Raw genomic sequence first — 26,527 nt, forward strand, 5'->3', positions numbered from 1 at the left:
TTCTGACTATATCATAGTTTTATTGAAACTTTCCTAGAGTAAATATGAAATTTGTACACATGCTCGAAACCTTCAAGGTTTCTAGTATAGAGGGGGACGGAGATTGTCTTTGTTGATCTCCTTATCAATTATTAAACACCATTTACATGCCTGTTTTTTGCTTGTTGCATACAATAAAATTGAAGCAATAAATTACCTGCATGGTCTTAACAGTACGTAACATTTTGATATTTTGCGCAAGTTTTGCTAACCAAATTTTTTTGGTGTAAACAGCACAAAAATTTCTAGGCGATTCTTGAATTCAATAAGTGTTCAACAGACTCTTTAGAAAACCTTCCAACACTTGAATGAAAAATTTGACAACGCAAATACGTGCAATACTTGAAGCAACCCGCCAATGTATGGTACACGCACATACAACTCTCTATTTAGACAAATCAAAACTTGAAAGCAATAAGCTCCTAAACATTATTGTATTGGTCTAAACAGAAGACATTTGCAACTTTTTTTTGTCAAGACTTGCATTCAATAATTGCGTATAATATTTTTACTGGTATCCACGTGTTAACAGTTGCATACAATTCTTAAAGGGCAATTAGCGCACTTAATTCATTGCATTCAATAATTGCACTTGAATGTATAAGAAAATTTTATCGTCTAAATCACGTTTTACTGGACAGCTTTCTTGAAAGTTTTACTTAGTTATGCGCATGCCCCAATCTTTCAAGGTTCTAGTAGAAATGAGGGAGGAGCTTGTTTCCGTAGAGCTCCCTATAACTTATGGAATTCTAGTAACATTTAGACGTAATTTTGTCTAGTTCTGACAAAAAATAAAGTTCTATTGAACTTTCCTGAAAGTCTGTCTGCACATGCTCGAATCCTTCAATGTTACTACTAGAAATGGGAGTGGAGTTCGTTTCAGAAGAACTTCTGATACCTTTTGATACTCCAGTAATATTGAATCGTAATTTTGACAACTTTTGGCAATATAATAATATTATTATTATAATAGTTTTGATTGATAACTTTACCTGAAAGTTTTATGTCATTTGTGCACATGCTCGAATCCTTCAAGGTTCTACTAGAAAAGGGGGCGGAGCTTATCTTGGAGAGCTCATGGTAACTTATGGATGTCTAGTAATTGTATATCGAAGTTTTAGCAACTACAGAAACTAAGAAAAAATACTTCCTTGAAATTTTTACGTAGTACTGCGCATGAAAAACTAAACGAAGTATGAACTTGTGGCAAAGTTCGAACATTTTTTGTTTATAAATAAAGCAAAATGCACTGTTTTCTGGTAGCAACAATAGCGCTAAGCGAACACCAAGTCGGCATAGACGGTAAGAGGTCGTCATAGCAGAGCAGAGCATGCGTAGGTAGTATTCAGACCATAATTTTAGTAACAGCATTTACTAAATGTTTTGAGTATTTGTATTTAAGCCGTTACACACTAGGCCTGGTGAAAATAAGATATTTAAATTAATGCAGGTCGATTCAGAGGAATTCTCGCTTTTGGATTCCTATCCTGAGTAGCAATAATAAGTATTAATTTTCAATTGCAGCCGTACAAACTCAGATTATAGTTCATAATTATAGTTTTTTTTTTCAGAAATCTATCAATATATACAATACAATACTTATTCTATGCCTGTTTTCCTCGGCCTACCAATAAAATTTAAGGAAGGTCATGACCATTCAAATAATCTAGAATGGCTGTTTGGAAACATGTATATCTGTAATCATACGATTTTCCTTGAAAAATTTATGTACTTATACAGGGTGTCTCAAAAGAAAGTTTATATTTTGTGGATGAATAAAAAAAAAGTAAGCGGTGTATTGAAAAAATGTTTATAAATTATTAAAGTGCATAATATGGGAATTTATTTATAAAAAATAATATCGTCCAAATGCAGTCCATTGCGTTCACGGCACTCATTTATCGAACACTAAAATTATTTATGACATACTTTATTAAAATAGAGTTTTTTTATAATATTCATAAAGTAAACCTTCTTTGAATTCAAATTGAAGGGTCAATTGTTAAGATGAAGAGATGGCGTTAGACTCGCTTAGAAAAATTAACTAATTTTATCGTCAAAGGTTTGAATTCCAAGCTTTCCTCCGCTTTACGTTAATGAATTTATTTTAAATATTCCAGTTTTGTATAAACAAGTATATTCAAATAGAACTCACAATTAACCCCAGCGAATTTAATAACTCGTGGCGCCAGCTAGGGGTAAAGTATGGAAGTTTGATATTCACTTAGCGAAATAAATTGAAAACAGTTACATTAGTTCCGATTGTTGTCACATACTTACGTAGTACGTACGCATGTACAAATTTTTCAATCAATATAAAATCACCATGAATGACCTCTTCTCATTTATGCGGATCTAGTACTTAACGTTATATTTATATAGTTGTAGAAGTTACCTATAAATGTAGTGTCATGTGTTGACAATATTCCATATAGATAAATTCTCATGTTTCCACTGTTTTCAGTTCAATTAAATAATTCAAAAAACTTAGTTAAAAGCTGAAGGTATACTTTTACTTACAACCAACTTTTTAAAGGAACAAAAAGACGCTATTGGGAACTTTCTTGACTTTCACGTAGAGTTGCGCATTGTCGAATATTTCAATCTTTCAATATTTTAAATGACACTTTTGAGTTTTGACAATTATTACATTCACGTGAATCGTAGTAGTTAAAGTAATTGCATCAAGTAGCTCAAATATTTATTGTTTTTTTTTTATTATTCACACATCGGTTCCCTGTACCAAATATTATCTCAAAGGCAGTATTTTTTAAATAATACTTCATAATAATAAAATGATCATAAAAATGTTATAACCAATAAGTTTCGGGTGGGTAGTCGTGGGTAATAATATATTTTATTAATACAATTAATATTGATTATTACTGCTACATCTGAAATAATCTATGATCTTGATAAAATATGCCAGACTCAGTACAGATGCACTACGTACCTTAATCATTTGAAGCCTTAGCTGTTTATGGTTTCCTGGTATCCCAATGGTAGAAACTATGCAATTTGCAGATGCACCAACCGCAGACATAAACTGAAATGCTTCTGCTATTTAATTCTACGTCACTATGAGTTTTTCCATAAAACTAAAGAGGAGTAAGTTTAACTTTTATGCAATTTCCATTAATAGGAATAGAAAGTATAACAATGTCTTTTTAGTTCATATCAATTTCTATCTATATTTATAATCCACTAGCGTTCCGCCCCGGGTTCGCCCAAGCCAAGCACTCAACCCAATATTGAAAAACAAATTCAGATTTACTCTAGGTATTCGAAAATAATTATAATATAATAATTTCATTTGAAGTAATCACATTAAAGATACACTTACAGATTACACTTAGTGATAAATTTGTTCTTAAAGGGCTTGGAAAACATACCCCGCGAAATTATATAAATTCTCCGAGTCACCAAATATTTCGGAAGATATAAGATATAAATATTTATATCTATTTAGCTAGGCAGGTAAATTGAACGATAAAAGTTATAAGATCGAAAAACCCTATTGAAAATTTTATTTTGTTTCGCGTTAGCTCAATCACTTCAAGGTCTGAAAGCTTATGCAGGTCTAGTAGTTGTGTATCGTAATTTTCGTTTAGGTTAGGTTACCGCCATAAAGTTAAATAATAGAAGTTATTTTACGTAGGTAACCTTCGTGAAGTCTACAAGCAACTGAGAACAATATTCATTTTTTAAAGTCGCAATTGCGCCCTTTTTCCTGGTAGCAACAATTATAATAACCTAGTCTGGTTAAACAAGAATAGGTCATTATAAGATAAAAAAAGCGTTCATATTCAAACTATAATGGAAGTAACAATATTTACAGATACGTATATTTTGTTGATTTTTTCGTGATTATTCAAAGTATGGGAAGTTAAAACTTAAAAAGTTTATTTATATTTTTTTTATATTGCTCCCCAAACAATTAAAAGTAATATGATAAACAGACAAACTTTGTGACTTATCTGTGTATTAAAAACATGAAATTTATATGTTTTTATTTATTTTTTACTGGTTACAAAAATATACTTTAATTTCTGAAAATAATCACATTTAAAATAAACTTTATTGCAAGTTCTACGTAGTTGTGCGCATGCTCCAAGTCCTAAAGGTTCTACTAGAAATAAGGGCGAACCTCCTGATAATTTATTGAAGTCTAGTAATATTAAATCGTAGTTTTTACTACTTCTTACTATATCATAAAGTTTAATTGAAAATTTCCTGAAAATTTGTACACGTGCTCGAATCTTTCAAGGTTTCTACTAAAAAGAGGGACGGAGCTCGTCTTTGTTGATCTCCTGATAAATTATTATAATCAGATCTTGTAATAGTAGTATATCCTAATTTTCACAACTTCCGGTGAGACCAATAAGTCATACTGGAACGCTTTCTTGAAAGTTTATTATGCGCATGCCCCAATCTTTCAAGGTTTCACTAGAAATGAGGGCGGAACTTGCTGCTGTAGAGCTCCTTATAATTTATGTAATTCTAGTAATATTTAGACTAATTTTTACTACTTCTAGTATTTAAGTTTTATAGACTACTTTCCTGGGAGTTTTATGATATCTGTGCGCATGCTCCAATCCTACAAGGTTCCACTATAAAATATGGAGGTGGAGAAAATAAAGCTTTTTGAAGACTTTCCTGAAAGTGAAAAAAAAAAAACAAGTTTTATGCACATGTTAGATTCTGATTTCAATTTTTAAAATTTTCCGTTTAGTATTCTTGTACTATGGGAAATTTTCTATAAAATTGCAAAAAACAGCTACAGAATGAACAACCGAAGAAATTAATCTCGAACTCTTAGGGTGCACTCACACACATCAGTCACCGTCACGGCACGTCACCGGACAGGATTAAAAAAAAATATGTATCAATAGTTCTAGTATGACTCTGTTCCCACACGACAGTCGCCGGCACGAAATCTATCAGTGACGTCACCGGTCAGGCACGTCAAATAATCTTTCCATACATGTATCATACTTTTATCCCCACTCACCCGGTGCCGTCACGTCTCAGTTCAGTCAGCGTCGTGCTACCGTCAATAATTGCTACATGTTCTCTAGCGTGACACACGTCTAAACACTGACTAACCTGATGTATGTGTTCAATGATTCAGTCAAACCGGCGACGTGACTGACGGACAACATGACGGTGACTGGTGTTTGTGGATACGTACACAAACCGTCACCGATCAGTCATCGGTGACTTGACGGTGACTGATGTGTGTGAGTGCACCCTTAATATACATGATCTACTTATACTTATACCTACTGCATGAAAAATTATCAATAAAATATAAATTTTAGTAAGTATTCATCACACTTGCATACAGTATTAAAAAAGTAAAAAAAGTAAAAATTTGACGTACTAAAATTTTTTATAGTATGAACACAAGTTTCTGTTAATTTTTTTCTTATATAAAATATGAATTTTGTGAACCAATAGGAAAATCACTTTTTTTAGCTTAACACATATTTTGTTTCCTTACTAAAGTTTAGGAAAAGTTGGGCGAAAAAGTTTTGTTAAACAAATCTAGCGCCAAAACTTTGTATACGCTATCACCAGATGTCCATAAAAGAGAAGAGGTTTACTTTTATCAAGGACACCCGCATGCGCTGTTCAAAATGATATAGGGTTGCAATAAATTTCGCACTTCCTTAATAATTATAAATTGATATATATATAATTATTATTTTTACAATTCTTTTTTGTTCTTGTATCAGGAATACATGTATCTACGATACTATGGTTATATGGTACACTTTAACATAATATGTTTCATAAAAATATTCAGCCTTCCATATAACTGCCTCTAAACTAGTCATAAGTGTAGATTTGGCACAGACTAAGAAATAGTTCCTTAAGTTAAGTAATTCCTTAATAAACTTAAAAAAATCAGCATAGGAAGTTTTTTTTTAAGTTAATATTTTAATCAACTATATTTTTTACATGTATTAAATATTATTATTGCACACTTTCAGATGAACTTCATCTACTCGCTCCATGACTGTTTATTTATTTTTTACTTCTAAGTAATTGTATCTGGGAGGAGCTTTGTTGATGATGTTTCTAAAACATACAACATTCCGGTTTCTAAATGAAGTTACAAAACTGATAGAACGTCTTGTTATTGTTGTAGCATTTTTGTTTTTATCGAAATTATAGTTTGTTTGTTACAGAGAAGAAGACAAAACGTTATCTACAAGTGTGTCCACAGTAGGCTAGATACTGATAAAATACTAAAAAAATCTCTAATTTTGTCCATATTTCAATGTACGTATGTACGTAAGTAGCAGCCCTGATACGCCCCTTTATATAAGAGACTACGCATGCAAACAATATATATTATTATACGCAGCAAATAATAAACCACTCTTAACATTTATGATGCTCTAGTACCAAGGCACAGTATTGTTCCTATAGTATCTATATCTGATGTTTATATTTTATTTATGTTGAGTTACCTAGATCTAGTTTGAGCTTCTTCACTTTCATAACAATATTTTTACAATTTATTTATTAAAGTACCTTTATTTTTCCTGCCTTCATAAAATGAAATTCAAATGAGACTTCTGTTTATATTACGAAAATGTGTGTCATAAATCAGTTAGCAATACAATCAATCGACTGATACATTATATATTAATGTAATAATTCTGTTTCGTACGTGTAGTCGTGATTTACAATAATCTTAGAAAATATATTTTGAAGGAAGTAAGGAGCAAAGAAGATATAGCATGAATCTACGGGATATAATGGAGCTCACTCGTAATTCACCCGCAGATAAATGATTGGAAATAACATTTTCTATTTATATCATAATCTTTAAATAGCTTACTTTAAAAATACATTCAGCAGCATATTGTGTGAAATTTTTTTAAATTAATGCAAAATAGCAAAAGAACTCCCCGGCGGGGAATCGAACCCCGATCTCCCACGTGACAGGCGGGAATACTGGCCGTTGTACTACCGAGGATTGTTTATATTTAATAAATTCGGCTTGATAATAGTAAAATTCCCTACAGCTCATGCGCAAGTGTATTTATTGGCTTTATGCACTTTGTCTTACAGACAGATGGCACTTGAACTAAAATCCCATAAATAAACGGTGTCGTATCTTCTTTCTTATATATAAAAATGAATCGCAAAATGTGTTGGTAAGCGCATAACTCGAGAACGGCTGAACCGATTTCGATAATTATTTTTTTATTATATTCCTTGAAGTACGAGGATGGTTCTTACGTAGAGAAAACGTAAATATGTACCACGGGCGAAGCCGGGGCGGACTGCTAGTTTATAATATAAATAATATATAATTTTTAATTAAATACAAGATGAATCACATTTAGAAAAGCAGCGTATAAGTCAACGCTAACTTACATCTGCTAACAGTTTCACATTGTAAAAAGGTAATATCGTGCGGTTCCTAACTTTTTTGGCATGATGCCAAGAATAGACTGCCTCCACATCAAACAAAAAAATATATATGTATATAAATAATTGCGACTCCTACCAAAGTGTTGGAAAGTTAAATGCTCATAATTATTAAATATTTGTTGTTTACTCACACGAATAATTAAAGTTTACTCAGATCTGTTCACGAGAAATTATTAGCAACATCAAGATCTTTATATCATTAATTTTACAATCCATTCCTATTTGCTTGTAAGATATTAAATTAATAATATTTATTAGTAAGGATAGTCGTAGAATGAAATACCCACGACATCTTACCACATCTACGAATTGGCTACAGCGTAGCAAAATCGTAGCTCGGTTACGAACGGTGTTGTTAAACTAAATCAAGCCAACGAGCGTAGATGTCACTTTAATTAAAGGTTATATAAAACATAACCCACTGCTAATAAATATAATGATTTTTTTATTATTTTTCGGTGCATCTTGTGTGTACTATTTATCAGAGTTTAATTTTATAGTTTTTAAAATTGTTTTCGCTTTACGATATTGATAGTATTTTGGTCCGTCATTAATATCTCAATAATGCATCATTTAAATAACGATACGAAGGGTGTTAGTAACGCAGGCTACCATTTGTGTAACGTCTCATAAAATAATTGTCTTACTTGTCTTAGATATACCATGGGACCAAATTATTTTAAGAAATTTTTGGTTTGGTTAATTTGCCTCCGCTGGGGTTCGGAGTTAAAAAATAATTAAAAATAATAATTTTACAAAATCTAAATAGAGACCAGATCCTAGATTAAATGTAAAAAGTCTTAATAGATTCCCAAAAATTCAGTTAACAAAAAACATAATGCCATTATTTAATCTTTGCCGCAGGAAAGTTGCACGTCTGCATATTAATTATTTCGCTATATATCCAATAGTATACGGAAGCACGCTGCACCAGCACCAGGATCGCATAAACGAGATGAGGTCTCGATTGATTTTGAATTGCAACTACATTGTTTTAGAGCGCCTTCACATAAGGCGACTTAGCAGCGCGGCCTGCACGACTGTAACTTCATAAAAGAAATAGAAGCGCGGCTGTTGCGCGCTGCGCCGCGGCCGCCGCGACCAACGCGTACTGTCAAATCAGCGATAGAGTTGCAAACGCACGTAAATAAGCCAAACGATTTATTTTGGAAATTCATGAGCGTTGTTGGGGGACTCTTTGATACAATTAAGATAACAGTACTCTAAAAAAACTGGAAAGAATTATGTGCATTATTTATTCGTGCTTTGCTGTTGATTTTCTGTTGAAATATTTTCCCATTAGAATCCTTTTTTTTAATGAAGTGCATCACACTTCAAAACTGCAACGCGGCTGCTGTGAAGGCGCTCTTATTGTAAATATTAGAGCATGCGTAGTTGAACGTGTACGGAAGTCCCGCCTCTTATTGTTTTATGAGTAAAGGGGCCTACAAGGGCTGCTACTGGCATATACCTACATTGATAACATTTGTTTAAACAGTATTATATGATCAAAGCATTAGTCGACCTTACAAATAAACGACTAGACATGACTACTAAACATGGCAAAGCTTATCCTAGCAGCGTTTTATCGATTACATACAACCCAGCCCCCCTAGACAAGTGGCTTTCTATTAGCGTAAAGTTCAATAGAATAGATTATGAATGTATGAGAATGACGTTTGATTACGACGACGACGACGATTGATTACGTGAATCTCATACATTCATAATCTATTCTATTGAACTTTACGCTAATAGAAAGCCACTTGTCTAGGGGGGCGGTTCTGTTTAAGCTCGATATAAGCTCGATGTCACTAATCTGACATATTATGGTTTATAAGGGCCGATTCGAATCACAGTTTTTATTTTTAATTTTCTCAGAAATGGTAATAATGACAAAAAAAGCTCTAACCAAAGTTTAACATTTTAGAATTCTCTATAAAACAGAAATACCATCATTTTTATTTATAAGAGTTAAGCGCGTCACACACGGTGAAGATACTATAATATTTTATCTTAAGACACTGTTATATTTTATATTACAGTATCTTAACGCATCCGGTATCAGCGTTCGGACCATCATTTTTCTTTTTGTCATTGCGTACTAAGACTCCTGTAGAACCGCCATCCTGTTACAAATGACCCACAAAATTTCGCGTCATTTGTAACAGGATGGCGGTTCTACAGGAGTCTTAGTACGCAATGACAAAAAGAAAAATGATGGTCCGAACGCTGATACCGGATGCGTTAAGATACTGTAATATAAAATATAACAGTATCTTAAGATAAAATATTATAGTATCTTCACCGTGTGTGACGCGCTTTAGAGCTTCCTGAGAGTCTCATTCTACATCTCGTAGACGGTCAATTGTACCACCAGTAGTTATTGGAATTTTTTGGAATTATAATTTCATTTACATTATTTATGTATACTTCTTAAAGCACATAAAATTTGATTGCAACCCTATATCCTTTTGCACAGCGCATGCGGGTGTCCTTGATAACAGTAAACCTCTTCTCTTTTATGGACATCTGGTGGCGTATCAAAAGTTTTGCCGCTAAAAGTTTCATAAAAACTTTTTTCGCGCCTTTTTCACTCATTATTTATGTTCCAAAAATTCTTGTGGGTTTCACTAGTACGTTAAGGTAGATTTAATTTCCTAACGTCAATTGTTAGGAAATTAAATCTACCTTAAAATCATAACATATTTTCGATCAGCTGTGATCATAACACTAAATATAACAGCTGTTAGTTCAGTAGAGTCAAAACTTTCTAATGCTGCAGTCAACAAATTTCTATTGAACCACTTTCTTTAAAGTTTTATAAAAAAATTGAATAACAATAATTTTACTCATCGTAACCACACTACTTATATAAGTATATTGAATATTTTTCTTATAATGTTATTTGGATCACCTAAAAACTACTGGACAGATTTTAATGACATTATTGTAATTATATTTTGTAGATAATCATATAATATTAGGTAATTTATCGCTACTTTAATATTATAAATGCTGTAGTAAATCTGTCTTAATTCGTAACGATTCGGGATGAGATTTGGGTGAAGAAGGATGTAATTTATTTATAGTGAATAATAGTATTAATTGTCGCTGTTCAAAGGCAGTTAGGAGCAAGGAAAACGTGAATCTACTGGAATGGAGCTCACTCTTAATTCACTCGCAAACGATGTAAATGTTATTATAAATAACATTTTCTAACTCTATCATTGTCTTCGTTTAGAATTCATTTGGCAGCACATGTGAAAAAATAATAAAATTATGCCAAATAGCAAAAGAACTCCCCGGCGGGGAATCGAACCCCGATCTCCCACGTGACGGGCGGGAATACTGGCCGTTGTACTACCGAGGATTGTTTATATTTCATAAATTCGGCTTGATAATAGTAAAATTCCCTACAGCTCTTGCGCGAGTGTAGGCTTTATGCATTTGTTTTACAGACTATTTCAAACAATGGACTAGTAAATAATTTTATACTGAAAACACAGATGGCACTTGAACTAAAAGCTAATAAATAAACGGTAAAATAATATATAATTCTTAATTAAATACAACATGAAGCACATTTTGAAAAGCAACGTTTTATAGTCATAGCCGACTTACATCTGCTAACAATTTCACATTGTAAATAATAAATTTATATTTTTGGTTTTATGGCATTCAAATGCTTTATAAATATAAATTTATAAAGAATAGAAAAAATTCGATCACGAGGCATCCGCCCCGGAATGGCGCAAAAGGATGCGGGTTCGAGTCCCGCCTCGTGATCGAATTTTTTCTATTCTTTATAAATTTATAAGTAATATCGTGCGGTTCCAAACTATTTTGGCATGATGCCAAGAATAGACTGCCACCACATCAAACAACGAAACTAAATATAAAAATAATTGCGACTCCTTCCAAAGTATTGGAAAGTTAAATACTTATCATTATTAAATATTTGTAATTTGTGATTGTTTACACAGATCTGGAAACAAGAAAACCAAATCTTGGTGTTATTTGTTTTACAATTTATTTATATTTTCGAATAAGGATAAGATATTAAAATAATAATTTTTATTAGTAAGGATAGTAGTAAAAAGAAAATAATATTCACGGCAAACTAACCACATCTACGAATTTGCTACGACGTAGCAAAATAGTAGCTCGGCTACGAACGGTGTTGTTAAACTAAATCAAGCCAACGAGAGTAGATGTATGTCACTTTAATTAAAGATATTAATTTTCGGTGCATCTGTTATGTATCAAGATATAATTTAACAGTTTCAAATATAATTCATTTTTATTTCATTATTTGATACGTATTTTAGCGTCCTTAATAGCTCAATAATTTATAATTTAAACAAGCAACAACAATACGAGGGGCCTTTTAACTCGCCGCGGCCGCCTTGTTTGTGTTTATTCCTATACCTAATTATTTATTCATATTATAATGTCATTCATCTTTTTTATCTTTATTACCTATATTATATCATTAAAATTGTCTTAGACCATTGAATCAATTTATTTTGATAAATTTTTGGTTTGGTTGGTTTGCCTCCGTTGTAATTCGGACATATTATAATAATAAAAAAAGAATTGAAAATATCCAAAAAAACAAAACACGCCAGGTTGAGTGGAGACGAAAAAAACTCAAAATGGATTCACAAAATTTCAGTTAACAAAAACACGATGCCTTAATGTTAATCTTTGCTGCAAGTAAGTTGCACATCTGCACGTTTCGATATATATCCAATAGTAGACGGAAGCAGGATGCATCTGCACTAGGACCGCATAAACGAGAAGAGTTCTCTAATAATTTGAAGTGAAGAAGTATTTTGTTTTATTTTTTACTTGAGAGCATGCGTAGTTGAACGTGGACGGAAGTCCCGCCTCTTGTTTACTAGAACACAAGTACTATATCAAGGGGCGTATAAGGGTTGCTACTGATGTACATTGAAAACACTTTATTTAAATAATATTAAATGGACGAAGCTTACAAATAGACGGCTAGACATAACAACGAACGAGCAAAGCTTATCCTCGCAACGATAATATATCGACTACCTTACCTATCGGTTCCTAGTTCAACCTCAATATAGCAATACTAATCTGCCATATTTTGGTTTATGAGAGTTTGCTGAACTTGCTCAATAAGTTTGTATATTATTGTTCATAGTTAACATCATTATAGTACGACGAAATTAATGTTAAATTAAGTGCTTGTAGAAATATTTGATGAAGATTAGTTTCTCGTTTGAAACATATTTTAAATGAATAAAATTTTGTTGCAAATTCTGTTTGTTCAGAACCCATGACATGTGATCTCGGTAGGTAAAATCAGTTTGTCTATACACTATAAAACACAATGAGACCGGTCAATTTAAATATTTGAAATTAAAAACAGGAGAGGCAAATTTTGGTGAAGAATTGGGTTTGCCATTACAAATACATTTTTTAAAACCCCTATGTGTACTTCAAAATTAATTCGGGTTAATAGTCAAAATTTGAGGGTCTTTTGGATTTTAATAAAAAACGGGAAGCATTATAAATAAATCCTCTAACCAATAAGATCTTTAAATTCTCTCAGTTTTTGAGATTTCGCGATCATGCATCTCGTAGACAGTTATACCACCATTAATTATTTGAATTTTTTTAAATTTTGATTTCGTTTACATTATTAATTTATACTTCTTAAAGCATCTAATTTGATTGCAACCCTACATAATTTTGTAGAGCGCATGCGGGTATCCTTGATAACATTAAACCTCTTCGCTTTTATGGAAAACTGGTGATAGCGTATCAAAATTTTTGCCGCTAAAAGTAATATAAACTTTATCGCGACTTTTTCATTCACTGTTAATTTCCCAAAAATACTAGTAGGTTTCACTGGTACGTTTTTCTTAAACTTCAGCTGTTAAGAAATTAAATACATAAAGAGAGAGAGAAGAAATTAATTTGATTATATATTTTAGTAAATAAAATGAATCAAATTATATTGACACATACATACATATAACTAAAACAGAAACATTTTCTTTGAATTAAATCATTGAATTATTTTTTTTTACTACAGTTTTGGGTTCAGGATCGATTTAACAATAACACCTGCTATTTTTTTTTATATTTTCATTGTACAGACATCACTTTTCTACAATTTTATTATAGGTATGTATTGATGATGATGATGATGATGATGATGATGATAAGAGTCTTGAACGAGTATAGTTTGAAGGTATAATAGGGAATCATTTAGTCGCAATGGAATAAGTTCAATAATTAATTATTATTATTATACTACTAGCGGTCCGCCCCGGCTTCGCCCGTGGTACATGTTTACGTTTTCTCTACATAAGAACCATCCTCGTACTTCAAGGAATATAATAAAAAAAGAATTATTGAAATCGGTTCAGCCGTTCTCGAGTTATGCGCTTACCAACACATTTTGCGATTAATTTTTATATATAAGAAGATATAGTATAAGCCACAGTATAAGCGTAGGAGATTGACGATGCAACACCACTAGATCTTCATAAATATAAAGAGTTATTATCAGTGCAATAATATTGCGTTATGTTTGCAGCATGCGTAGTCAACTAACTATAAGGGCGTTTAAGGGCTGCTGCTCGCGTTCATGCAAATAATTTATCTAAATAACAATTATTGTAAACAAATTGTAAAATGCATTTGTTTTAAGATAATCTTCATAAGTGATTTTTAGGGTGAATGAAGCAAGCTCTACACCGTTCCACAATCTGTACATTCTTCTGGTTCATTTTACGAAGAAACTGACGCATTGAAGTATAGTCTTTGACAAAGCATTTAGTTTTGACATAGCAGATAACAATCATAAAGTATAATTATTTTATCCATATGAAAAACAAATAGAAAGTTTCGCAAACTAGGGAGGAAACTTTCGAACGAATCGTCATTTAAGCACCCATAATATTATGTTCTTAGCACAAACAAATATCAAATTGAAACATCTGCCCTGGAAATTGAAAATGCAAATTTTATTGCAACCCTAAATCGTTTTTCAATACGCATTACGCATGTGGGTATTTGATAAAGTTTTAAAACCTCTTTTCATTTATGAATATCTGGTGAGCGTGTAGAAAGTTTTATCGCTAGATATATTTTGTTAAAACTTTTTCGCGCCATTTAGATTTATAGTTTCTGCTGTAGCTGTATTGGACCTTTTTTGCACTAATTCTTTTTTATTCGAAACTATTTATTACCTACATTATAAGCAAACTGATTAATAAGAAAAATGTACAACTGAATAAATTATGTTTAATGACCTGCTTATATATTATTCCTCAATTAATTTCTTTTGAAATATACGGTAATTGAAAACACTTACTTGGTTTTGCCTTGAAAAAGCTTGAAGTTGCATTTTCTGCAACAAACTACTGCACATGTACCAAGGCGGCATAAACGTGCGAAAGTCTAACTTTTACGGGGTCATGAGTCATGACCTATCTGGATGCATTATGGGCGTGGCTTAATTATTCAGGGTGGTTGGAGGGTGGTTGAAAGCTTGCCACATTACAAATTATGCCACATACACGGGTACCTGAAACTAGAATCGTGTTTTTAGTTATTCTATAATGCGGATTGTAATGATATTTAATTTTTTTTATTAGTTATAATTATACCGTAAATAGGAAAACTATGCTTAGTTAACATGAATAGTTTATTGCATATATTTTAAAATACAGAAACATTAAGGAAACATGGATACAAAACACATGCTCGTACTAGTCTATCCGTTCTTTTTAATAAGCCCTATCTAATGTCGAATAAGTAATTTTTGAACTCTGAATTATTTTAAAATTTCAAACTCTGGGGTGGAAATTACGATATTTGTATTCGGGCAAACAAGAGGCGGGACTTCCGTCGACGTTTAACTACGCATGCTCTAAAGTTTACAATAAAATAATAACGTTCATCAACAGTCATACCTGAAATCAAACGATAACTCTTTTCGTTTATGCGGTCCTGGTGCAGGTGCATCGTACTTCCGTATATTATTGGATATAGCGGCAACATGCAGATGTGCAACTTTCCTGCGGCAAAGATTAATATTACGGCATCGTGTTATTTGTTAACTGATTATTTGTGAATCCCTTGCTTACTCCATATATCATTTTTATATAAAAACTAAGAAGGCTTGTTTTTTATATTTTTTTTTTTTATATTTCTTAATCAAAACGGGGACAAATCTACCAAACCAGATCTCCTGCAAACCAGTTCAACCAATTCTTGAGTTATACGTGGTCTAACTAAATAATTTTCTTTAATATATCTATATCGATGAAGAAAATAGAAGATAAGATTCTATCTAATATCCTGGTGCGAATATATCTCTCTCTGTCTATTCTCCCCAACTCTACTAAGCTGGTTTTGATGAAATTGGATACAAAGATACCTTAAGACCTATTAAATAAAGGACATAGGATAGACTTTATCCCGGAAATAGGAAGAGAAAGAGAATAGGAAGTATGCGGGACAATATAAAATTAAAAGTAGGGGAAATATATTTTGTATAATATTTTATTAAAGTGTGATTTAGTTGCACAAAATATCCGGGGATATCGTGCGCTACGATTTTGCTACGCTGTAGCAATCTGAATCTGCATTGCAACGTTTATAACATTGCAATGCAGATTTAACGACTTTTTTATTATTTTAAATTCATAAAGTGAAGGCATTAATTTTTTTTGGCGTCATGCCAATCGACCTAAGTAACCGTGGAAACGTTAAGCAGCTGCGGTTTAGTGATTAAGTACAATGTGAATCTGTTACAGTGCATTTACATCAACGAAGCGAATGAATTTCTGACCCCACGATGTCAAGTTCTTTTAATGTAAAAAAATATTATATGCAATGTTCAAATACTGAACAACACTGAATACGAGTAAAAATGACGAAGGACGTTCGTTATCATTGAATTGTGGCGCTTCTTCTCAGAATGTACTGCTTTTGATTTTGAATTTATTTATTTCTTCCGTAAATACAAAACTGTTTCTATTAGATTTTTGTTCAAGTGCCATCTGTGTTTTCAGCGTAAAATTATTAACTAACTTCCATTGCTTGTAGTAGGGAGTCAAACAACTACATAAAACCAATACACTCGCGCATGAGCAGTAGGGAATCTTACAATACTGAAGCTGAATTTATGAATTATAAACAATCCTCGGTAGCGTTGTGGCTAGTATTGCCACCTGCTATGTGGTAGATCGGGGCTCAATTCCCCGCCGAGGACTATTTTTGTTGGTTTTTTTTGTTCTCTTTTTGGAAGTATTTTTTATTAATTTTTATATTGTTTCAATTGTAGATATCTACCTAATTAAAATGTACTTTATAGTGAAATATTGTGTATTTTTATTTTGGCATACATTGTAAAAGTTTTTCATTTAGTTTGGCATTTTTTTTTATAAAAGTATATTGTATTACTTAGTCATTACATTAAAAATAGTCTTTAAGCAAAGTTTTATATATTAAAAAGGATATGCTCTAACTTATGCAAAAACACTAACTTTTTTATTTTAAGCGAATACTGGTTACAAACTTTTCTTTGAAGTTCCATAGTCTAAAAAGGAGGATGATGCAATTTTATTTTTTTGATGTGTGGAGGGGGTCATTGTGAAGATAAAACCAAGTTTGTGGGGTCGCCACCCTTGTCAATCTTAAAAATAGCGGTTGATATGGTTTTTACGATATACTTACCTATCTCTTACGAAAGATAAGGAAAAACTTACCGGTCCAGCCTTAGTATTTTTTGTAGATAAAAAATGAAAAAGGCGCAAAATAGTATTGTTAAACATATTATTTATATTATAGCGGCAAAACTTTACGTTATCACCAGATTTCCATAAAAGAGAAGAGGTTTACTGTTATCAAGGACACGCGCATGCGCTGTATAATACGATATAGGGTGGTAATAAAATTTACGCGTCCTTCGGTCGTATAAATAGATATAAACGAAATAATTATTGCCACAAACTTATTAAGGTGGGTGCACGCAGAGCGAGCAAGCAATTGCTGCGCTTAGCAGCCTGTATTTTAAGTTAACCAAGAAATTTGGCATAGGCTAATATATGTATATTTTATTATACAAATACACTCAATATACAACTTTTTATAAAAATTGCTGTCTTCGTTTCCTTAATTTTATCGGAGAATAATTTTTAATGCATCGTGTTAATTAATAGATGACTTTGATCACTTTCAAAATCATCGGATAGATCGGACATCAGAACAAAGCGAAATGTATAAAAATAACAAGTCAAGCATATTCAAAATAACTCAATACTTTTATGATTTTTGATTACTGCAGCATTAGAAGAGTTGGACCCTGTTTAGTGACAGTTTTTTTTGTGTAATTTTACAATTGACAGAAAATACAGTGACTACGTCACTAACATCATGTTATGTTTGTTATGTATCCTAGCAATGATTTTATTTCCCAACTAAATATAGGATAAACGTACCGATCAAGCCTTAGTATAGATAAACAATGAAAAAGGCGCAAAATAGTTTTGTTAAACATATATAGCGGCAAAACTTTTGATACGATATCACCAGATTTCCATAAAAGGGAAGAGGTTTACTGTTATCGAGGACACCCGCATGCGCTGTGCAAAAGGATATAATAGGGTTGTAATAAAATTTTCTTCTCTTCCTTCAGTAGTATAAATTATTAAATGTAATCGAAATAAGTATTCCACAAAACTTCAAAATTGACTTATAAGGCAGAATGTGCTGCCTCGAACAGCAATTGCTGCGCGCAGTGTGTAGCCTGCAGCGTACAGCCTTTTCATATTCGGCCTTACAAATACTACGACTATAAACTAGACATAATCTTGGAAGAGTTTTAAACTAAGAGATTTGGCATTGGCTAAATAAATAATATATTATTTCCTACAGATACACTGAGTGTGTGTGTTCTTATTCCAAAATGTCTATGCAAGAAGTTTGTGAAGAAATAATTTTTATCATCACCCATATTGCAACGTGTTTACTCGTAGATGTGTTAACTTCTGATATCAAACCTCAGAAACAACAATGTGGCAGATTAGTGCGACACTATAGGCACTATATAGGGGAACCAGCTTGGATATTGACGATAATATAATGCATGTCTACTAAACATGCAAAGCTTCTTTCTAGCCGTTTATTTGTAAAGCAGATTAATGCTTCATATAATAATCCATGATAGTCCATATAATATTTTAAACAATTATTTTAAAGTACGTCAGTAGCAGCCCTTATACGCCCCTTTAGATACAACCTGTGTTCTGGAAAACAAGAGGCGGGACTTTCGTCAACGTTCAACTACGCATGCTCTCATGTTAACAATTTAACAATAATCTTTTTCCTGAAATTAATGGATAACTGTTCCCGTTTATGCGATCCTGGTGCAGGTACATCAAGCTTTCATATACTATTGGTTATATTGTGAAACGTGCAGTGTGCAGTGTGCAACTTCCAGCGGCATAGATTAATATTTATGGTTCTTTCACTTGATTAATATTTTTTTTTTGCTATGGCTGTGGCTATTTTAGAAGTTTCTCATTATTACACTCTTTGTATATTCACCATTTCTTTGTCGACAATATCCAACCCGGTTCCTAGTTTAGGCTCTATAATAGTTACAGTGCCTACTGTTTGGCACTAATACAATTAAATTGATTTATAAAATCTAATAAACTTTCGGTAATGAAGAAGAATTTATCCTTTACTTTTGCTTAATAACTCTTCTCTAAAAATCAATATGTAGACTAAGAAATTAACTTTTATTATTTTTTTATTTCGAAATATTGTTACACTGCTTTTAAACAAGTTGATGAACCGAGCAAGTTGAGCTAGAGATGAAAAGTTAAATGGAAAAATCAAAATAATCGAAAGTATATATATTATGACGTCCGCGTCGTTGAGTATATTCGTGAGTTATGTCATACATGTCATTATTAATTTCAAAAAATGATTTTGTTTTTTTTTTTAACTTACGTCTCAAATTTTTTTATGAAAATGTCTATGATTTTCTATGGCTTTGACTCCCTGTAAACTAACATTTTTTATGAACATAGATAAAACATACGAAATTTGTGAATAATGGAAAAGGCGCGAAAAAGTTTTATTAAATATATCTAGCGACAAAACTTTGGATACGCTATCACCAGGGTAACCTATTAAAAACTCGAATTTCTATTACCCGAATCTTAAAACTCCGAAAACGGTTGTTAGAACTTTTAAAAGACAGATGTAATGAATGACAAATTTTTAAAATTCCTTTTTTAATTTCCCAGATGAATCAATTTCCAGATGCACCAAAACCAGATTTTTAAAAAGTTTTTTTTTGTTTCCCGTATTCTCATAATCCAGATCTCAATATACCAGATTCTCAGAATACTTTTTTTTGTTTCCCATCGTACCATTTTCCAAATAAACTATTGCCAAATTTTCATAATCTTTTTATTTGGTTCCCATATAATCGTATAACAGATAAACTATTGCCAGATTTTCATAATCTTTTTATTTGATTTCCATACAATCGTGATTATACTATTACTATCGACTGAAAATAAACATTGTCAGTAAGTAAATTTATTGTTTTACTTGTCCATTACAGACCGGTTTTAGTGTCAAAGTCGACTCAGTAGGTTAGGTTTGAACTACGACCCCCATGCTAGAACTGACTCGCTATTGTTTTACTTGCCTATTACAGAAAGGTTTAAGTATCAAATTCGACTCAGTAGGTTAGGTTAGGTTTGAACTGTGACCCCCCATGCACGAGCCGAGCGAGCGAAGCGAGCGTGCCGCGGCAGCGGCCGGCGAGTGCCAGAACCGACTCGCTATTGTTTTACTTGCCCATTACAGAAAGGTTTAAGTATCAAATTCGACTCAGTAGGTTAGGTTAGGTTTGAACTGTGACCCCCCATGCACGAGCCGAGCGAGCGAAGCGAGCGTGCCGCGGCAGCGGCCGGCGAGTGCCAGAACCGACTCGCTATTGTTTTACTTGCCCATTACAGAAAGGTTTAAGTATCAAATTCGACTCAGTAGGTTAGGTTAGGTTTGAACTGTGACCCCCCATGCACGAGCCGAGCGAGCGAAGCGAGCGTGCCGCGGCAGCGGCCGGCGAGTGCCAGAACCGACTCGCTATTGTTTTACTTGCCCATTACAGAAAGTTTAAAGTGTTAAAATCTATTCAGAAGGTTAGGTTAGGTTCGTGCTGCGTCCCACTGGAAGGATTACGTTTTGCTGGATATCGTTTATTGGAATTTCAAAAATCTGGACATTGTTTGTCTGGATATCAATTAACTGTATTTCAAAAATTTGTGTTTTAAAAATCTGGCTTTCGTGCATATGGATTACGGTCATCTGGATTTTGTGCATTTAGATTTCGTATGTCTGGAATTCATTCGTCTGGATTGTAAAACGTCGTACAAATAAAGAAATGGGCAAATGAAATTCGGAGTTGCGATTATATGGCAAACAAAACTTCGAAATTTTAAAATTCGGGATTATGAAAAAATGTCCAAACGTTTACTGGATTATGATATTCGGAATATTAAAATTCGAGATTAAGATAGGTAACCTATCACCAGATATCCATAAACGAGAAAAGGTTTAATGTTATCAAGGACACGCACATGCGCAGTGCAAAACTATATAAGGGTTGCAATAAAATTTGCGTTTACTAAGGTGGTACCTATTAATAATTAAAATTATTAAAAAATGAAATTGAATTTTTTTCGTTATTTAATTATTTTATTGTATGAAAATACAAACTTTGGGCATCAATTTGATTCAAAAATATGAAATCAGCAAATCAAGAAGCAAAATAACCACAGACTAGCTGTGTCGTTTGTTTTCACCCTCAAGTTTAATCTAATTCTGTTTAGTAGTTTATTCGAAGGTGTAACAAATATTATACATATTACGTCTATCCCCATAATTCACAAACATTCGCATTTAAAACATAAGTAGAATTTTCGTCGGTATATCGAGTTTAAACATAGGAGCTAGGTAGATATATGCTACGTTTAGTCTTTCTTCTGTTACTTCTCAGACAACAATTTATCCCCCCTTTAATTTATAAGGCCCATTGATTATTTGTCTTAATATTATTATTTTTATAAATTGTTTAAATATACGTAAGTAGCAGCCCTTATACGCCCCTTTGGTATACAACGCATGCTCCAAAAGTAAAGCAACAAATAAATAATATTTCAAACTGCATTGAATGAAGCACTCTTAACATTTATGAAGGTCTAGTACTGGTGTATCGTACTGTTTCTATACTATACAGAATTATAGATATTGCGCGCTTTTTCCATGATTCGATTCCATAATAAAGAAAAAGCAATTTTGAAGGAAGGATCATGTTATGATACTTGCAAACAAGAGGCGGGACTTTCGTCCTCAAAGTCCACGTCCATAAAGTTATACCTGAAATTAATCGAGAACTCTTCTCGTTTATGCGGTCCTCGTGCAGGAGCATCGTGTTTTCATATACTATTATATTTATAGCGAATCGTACAGATTGTACAGATGTACGTGGAGTGTTACTTCCTGCGGCAAAGATTAATATTACCTATGGCATTGTGTTTTTGTAAACTGAATTTTTGTGAATATGAATATGAATATGTGACGTATTGTTGTTACTTGTTTTTATTTTGCATTGATTAACTATAATTTCGGATAATAATAATGTAGTAGTCACTTAGCTACTATTGAAACAGATCCAGTTTCGGCAAATTTATCCATTAATCTTTTTACAGTTGAATCTTTTGGAGCATTACTGTAACCCCAAATTGATCGCAATTTGCGCACTGTAGCCGCATAACTTTCACCATTTTGGTAAAACAATTTCACAATGAAAATGCGTTGTTAATTCGTGTAGCACTCCATTTTTATTAACCTCGTACCTTCTACTATAAAAAAAACATATTGATCAAATGTCAAACAATGACACTTCGAATGGCGCCAAATTTAAATCTTGCGTTCTTGTTGGGACACCCTAGGTATATAATAATATATGCATGTCTGAAATCTGAAGTAATGTATTGTTAAGTGATAGGAATATCATTTCCTATCACTTAATTAAGGGAGGATACCCTTTATCCTAACTTGTCAACGTTCTATGCCGAGTCAACTAGTACACACTAATTGTGCACAACTACTACACTCCTATTTTATTTTTAGCAAAGGAAAAAGCGTATTTATTATTATTTATTAAGTTTTACACAACAACAATTTTGTTTAGTTTAATTCAATTCCTATGCGTTTGACTTGCTCATCGTGAGCGCCTCCTTGGTACAGAGGCTAATCTATAAACAAAGATCCTGGGTTCGATTCCCGGTGGCGACTATGAAAATATTTTGGATTGTCAGGCCATGACCCCTTATGACTGAAACAGATGCATCGTACGTCTGTCCCATACTCTACAAAATAATTTCACGCATTCACACTCATCGTGGAAAATTGTGGCTACCGTATATCCTTTTCTATCGACTTGTTGTTGACTGTGTAGACAGACATCTGTAAGCTTACAGGGAAAGATAAAAGCTATCTATCACCTTTATGCATTTATGAAATTATTCCTATTGGCAAATATAAGTCACACCTTCGACCAATCAAAACTTATAAAACCTCTTACCTTATTATGATACCCGGGTGATTCATGTCGTAAATATATTGATTGATAACGCTTTCAGTACAAACGGCCTGTCAAATTACCAGGAATAAATACCATATCAAGAGGTCTATAAAAACCTGATTGGTCGAAGGTGTGGTTTGTTTTGACCAATTACATTTAACCACCCACTTGGTTAAGGGTGAATACACTATATTTCAAATCCATGATGCTATCACTATCACTCCATTAATTCATGAAACCTTTGCTAGAATTCCATATACTTGTTTGTTATACACTAAGCCTCTTCTCTGTTATGGACATCTGGTAATAGCATATCCAAAGTTTTGTCGCTAGATATACAGTATTATGTATTTATTAAAACTTTTTTGCGCCTTTTCCATTGTTCACAAATTTCTGATTTTTTTATCTATGCCCATATCACAAAAAATGCCAGTAAACAATGAGTAAACAGGAAGTCAAAGTCTTCTAATGCTATGATAAAAACCCGTCCGTAGTTAAAAGAACAAATTTTTTTTTATTAATAATGACATTAATAGATATGACATTTAAGTAACACAAATACTTTTGATGATTTTGAATTTTTCGTTTTACTTTTCATTTCTAGTCTCATCTCGTTCGGTTCATCAACTTCTTAATATTGATCTTCAGAGAAAAGTTATGATGCAAGAGTAAAGGATTAATTTTTCATTACCGAACTTTAATTGTAGATTGTTTATTTGATTTTTAATACAATAGATATCTAATATATAAAATTCCCCTGTCACAATGTTAGTTATCATACTCCTCCAAAATGGCTGGACCGATTCTCATGATATTTTGTGTGCATATCGGGTAGGTCTGAGAATCGGCTAACATCTATTTTTCATAACCCTAAAACGCATCACACACGGTGAAGATACTATAATATTTTATGTTAAGATTCTCTAATATAAAATATTACAGTATCTTAAGGTATCCGGTATCAGCGTTCTGACCATCATTTTTCTTTTTGTCATTGCGTACTAAGACCCCTGTAGAACCGCCATCCTGTTACAAATGACCCGAAATTTTGTGTCAGTATCTCCCGGCCTATAGATGGCTTATATCGCTTGGTATCTTAAGATATTGAAGGTAAAATATATATTATCTTCGTCGTGTGTTATGGCTCATAGGATTTGTATGGCGAGCGATAATCGGAAATATGCTCTAAGATAATATAATATTTGACATTATCTTCACCGTGTGTGATGCGCTTAACTGATAAGAGTGGTAGAACAACGTTTGCCGTTTATTGTATAAAAAATACTATTATATTTGTATAACCAATGAAAAATATTAAGTTAATATAAAATCAATTTTAATTATTATATTATAATATACAGTTTATTTGATGAAATTAAAGTATATTTTAATATTAATTGTTGTGTAAGGTACACTTACGTACATTTTAACTATTAATGAAAAAAATATTTCTCATTGTATTACGATCTTTATTCTATTGAACTGGATAATTTATGAAATGTACAAGGTGCATAATATTTTCATCGCAAAATGGTAATTATACAAAGAGTATAATAAATAAGTACCTATTAAAATAGCCACAGCCTAAACAAAAAAAAAAAAAGTGTGTGCGTGTAACCTTTACGCGCGATTGAAGTAAAACTTCTTTGGCGTTGACGACATATATCACTGAAATGATTAAATATTAACTTAAATAAATAAATATTATATTATAATTTAATTATATTTATTATTCATGTGCTTTACAAAGATTATTTAAATGTTATATTAATATTATTCATTCGAAACAGGTAATTGAATGTCATCATAATTTCTTACGTACGAAATTAGAGGTTTGTGGTAACTATAATGTGAAACATAAATTTTACTCTCTAAATTTGCTACTTTTCTTGAAAATACATCATCGTTGTACCGAAACGCGTTGTTGAATGAAGTCGAGAAGTATTCATAGATAAATCAAATTTTTCTTCTAAAAAATCAATTAACGGCTGAGATTCCTGAGAGCGAAAATTAACATTAAAATCTCCAGTTAGAATCATCGGTAATTCATGATAATTACTATTTAAAAGTCGAGAACCTTCAATTGTGAAGTGAAGTAATTGCTGATGAATAAATTTTATGATATTTGTCAGGCTAGTATTTGTAGAAATATAAATAACAACGATAATCACAGGTTGGTCATTCGTATGAACACATCGAACCAAGGCGATGTCACCAATTTGTGAAACCTCATCGGAAATTTGTGATAATATAGTTGGTGAAATATTTTGAATTGGTGTTACATTGTTCAGTGTATCTGTAGATGAATGATATACAGCTACTCCACCAGCAGTTGAGTTGGGTCGTTTGTATTGGGTAACGCAATAAAAATTTTCAATAAGAATTTGTTCGTCATTTTTCATCCAAGTTTCGGAAAATAACAGCAATGTGGACCTTTTTAATACTTTATCATTCAGATCAGAAACATGAGCACGTAAACTTTGGCAGTTGAAGGAAAATAGTGTAATGTTACTCTCATTTACAAGGTTATATAATTCTTCCTGTTGTGTTATTAGGCGAGAATTTGAAAGTCTTTCAAATTCACACTGTAAATCAACTATTCCCCCTGGACGCTTTCTTCCATGATAAAATTTGTTGTCATCGGTGTTTGAGACAATGAACAATCCATTTATATCAGTTACTCGTGATAATGCTACATATAACAGCTGCTGACTGTGACTTTTATTGTATTCATAAACGATTTGATCAAAAGTACCACCTTGAGACTTATGTATTGTAAGCGCACAAGCAGATACTAATGGAAAGTGATTTCTCTTTGCAAATATTGTCTTATTTCTATTCATTGGTACAGATGACGATCTTCGTAAAATTGGGACTGCTGTTCTACTAATGTTTAGAGTTTGAATATGATGGGCAGCTTTTTTCCTAATTTTCTCTCCTATCTTACCAGGAAACTCAAGCCATAAGCGTATGATGTTATCACTGTCATCACGTTCAATATACACTAACTTTCCAACACAACCGTTGGCTAAGCCATCAGATACATCAATATTGGTTGTAATAATGTAAAATTTGTTAAGAACTAATATGATTTCATAAGGCGATCCTCCTGTATCAATAACTGACATTTTATGAAATTGTTGGCGTACATATGCTTCTTGTTCAACTGAATGACAACCTATATATACATATCTGTTGCTATGGATACTACTTTGTCTTCAGCAATATTTAAAATAGATTGATTATAATCCGCAACATGTTTATTTTTATTTTAAATTTACTTATTTTAAAAGTAATAAATAAACAAGTATATTTAGAGATTTTCAAAAAATTTTGCAATTTAAAATAATGTTTTTAAAACTGTTGAAT

The 26,527-nt window shown here is 32.3% G+C and overlaps 1 protein-coding gene and 1 non-coding gene across 2 annotated transcripts in view; one reads left to right on the forward strand and one right to left on the reverse strand.

The window, feature by feature from the left end:
- The window catches only part of LOC149911189 (uncharacterized), a 173,258-nt gene that overhangs the window by 113,154 nt on the left and 33,577 nt on the right, over nucleotides 1-26,527 (forward strand). The window lies entirely within an intron of this gene.
- On the reverse strand, nucleotides 6,959-7,030 carry TRNAD-GUC (transfer RNA aspartic acid (anticodon GUC)). The gene has a single exon. It is a non-coding gene; the product is annotated as a tRNA-Asp (tRNA).

Source organism: Colias eurytheme, chromosome 1, assembly GCF_061535395.1.
Source record: "Colias eurytheme isolate Ceu_HAF_F1 chromosome 1, ilColEury1 Martin Lab GWU primary, whole genome shotgun sequence".
In the NCBI taxonomy this organism is placed as follows: domain Eukaryota; kingdom Metazoa; phylum Arthropoda; class Insecta; order Lepidoptera; family Pieridae; genus Colias; species Colias eurytheme.